At 42.6% G+C, this 2,500-nt stretch overlaps 1 protein-coding gene across 4 annotated transcripts in view; it reads right to left on the minus strand.

Moving 5' to 3' along the window:
• The window catches only part of LOC125039463 (SNF-related serine/threonine-protein kinase-like), a 99,710-nt gene that overhangs the window by 33,080 nt on the left and 64,130 nt on the right, over positions 1-2,500 (minus strand). The window lies entirely within an intron of this gene.

The following is a 2,500-nucleotide window of genomic DNA, read 5'->3' on the forward strand; positions in this document are numbered from 1 at the left end:
GGGAGGGAGAAGAAGGAAGGGAGATGGAGAGGGAGAGAAAGAGATACACGAACGCATACAAAAAAGACAAAAAAAAACTAATTGCATACAAACAAACAAACGAACAATACATCCATATACAGCATACATACCCCCCCCCCCCCCGCACACTCACTCCACCACCGTTAATTAGATCTATCCACCAGAGAAGCTACGGCGCCCCTCTGCCTTTCCCACGTGACAAGTGCCACGCAGTGCCACAGCCTTATCAGGCACCATCAGCGCGCGACCACTCTCCTCTGGCGGCGACGAGCATTCTACAAGCCCGCTGCCGACGGGATCCTATGGCACTATCTCTGGCACCATCGCGGTCGGACAGTGCCTTTGGAAACGGGCGAGTCAATTTCTCTCGCATCTTCTCGAGGGGCTTCTTCCTCCTTGCTTTTAGACTTGGTTCTTTTACCCGTGCATTTTTTTTTTTTTTTTTTCCTTTAATTTAGACTAATGCATTTCCTACCTGGGTAAATCGTCCTATTTGTAATTTATCTTATAAATACATTTTCTTCTGCCGTTGATTTATGCTCTTTCGCGCATACCTACCCCCCCCCCCCATGCCAAGACACGCCCCCATCCCAAAGACGAACATTCCAAGCTGGCCATCTCCCTCCCCTCGAAAGAATGAACACTCCAACAAGGCCATCCACATCAAAATTAACAATCCAATCAGGCCATCCACATCAAAATGAGCAATACAATCAAGGCCATCCACATCAAAATGAACAATCCAATCAAGGCCATCCACATCAAAATGAACAATCAAATCAAGGCCATCCACATCAAAATGAACACTCCAATAAGGCCATCCACATCAAAATGAACAATCCAATCAAGGCCATCCACATCAAAATGAACACTCCAATAAGGCCATCCACATCAAAATGAACAATCCAATCGGGCAATCCACATCAAAATGAACAATCCAATCAAGGCCATCCACATCAAAATGAACACTCCAATAAGGCCATCCACATCAAAATGAACACTCCAATAAGGCCATCCACATCAAAATGAACAATCCAATCGGGCCATCCACATCAAAATGAACAATCCAATCAAGGCCATCCACATCAAAATGAACACGCCAATCGGGGCATCCACATCAAAATGAACAATCCAATCGGGCCATCCACATCAAAATGAACAATCCAATCAATGCCATCCACATCAAAATGAACAATCCAAGCAATGCCATTTACATCACAATGAACAATCCAATCAATGCCATTCACATCAAAATGAACAATCCAATCAGGGCCATCCACATCAAAATGAACAATCCAATCAAGGCCATCCACATCAAAATGAAAAATCCAATTGGGCCATCCACATCAAAATGAACAATCCAATGAAGGCAATCCACATCAAAATGAACACTCCAATCAAGGCAATCCACATCAAAATGAACACTCCAATCGGGGCATCCACATCAATATGAACAATCCAATCGGGCCATCCACATCAAAATGAACAATCCAATCAATGCCATCCACATCAAAATGAACAATCCAATCAATGCCATTTACATCAAAATGAACAATCCAATCAATGCCATCCACATCAAAATGAACAATCCAATCGGGCCATCCACATCAAAATGAACAATCCAATCGGGCCATCCACATCAAAATGAACAATCCAATCGGGCCATCCACATCAAAATGAACAATCCAATCGGGCCATCCACATCAAAATGAACAATCCAATCGGGCCATCCACATCAAAATGAACAATCCAATCGGGCTATCCACATCAAAATGAACAATCCAATCGGGCCATCCACATCAAAATGAACAATCCAATCGGGCCATCCACATCAAAATGAACAATCCAATCAAGGCCATCCACATCAAAATGAACAATCCAATCAAGGCCATCCACATCAAAATAAACAATCCAATCAAGGCCATCCACATCAAAATGAACAATCCAATCAAGGCCATCCACATCAAAATGAACAATCCAATCAAGGCAATCCACATCAAAATGAACAATCCAATCAAGGCCATCCACATCAAAATGAACAATCCAATCAATGCCATCCACATCAAAATGAACAATCCAATCGGGCCATCCAAATCAAAATGAACAATTCAATCAAAGCCATCCACATCAAAATGAACAATCCAATCAATGCCATACACATCAAAATGAACAATCCAATCAAGGCCATCCACATCAAAATGAACAATCCAATCGGGCCATCCACATCAAAATGAACAATCCAATCGGGCCATCCACATCAAAATGAACAATCCAATCGGGCCATCCACATCAAATTGAACAATCCAATCGGGCCATCCACATCAAAGTGAACAATCCAATCAAGGTCATCCACATCAAAATGAACAATCCAATCAAGGCCATCCACATCAAAATGAACAATCCAATCGGGCCATCCACATCAAAATGAACAATCCAATCGGGCCATCCACATCAAAATGAACAATCCAATCGGGCCATC

Source organism: Penaeus chinensis, chromosome 27, assembly GCF_019202785.1.
Source record: "Penaeus chinensis breed Huanghai No. 1 chromosome 27, ASM1920278v2, whole genome shotgun sequence".
Taxonomy (NCBI): Eukaryota; Metazoa; Arthropoda; class Malacostraca; order Decapoda; family Penaeidae; genus Penaeus; species Penaeus chinensis.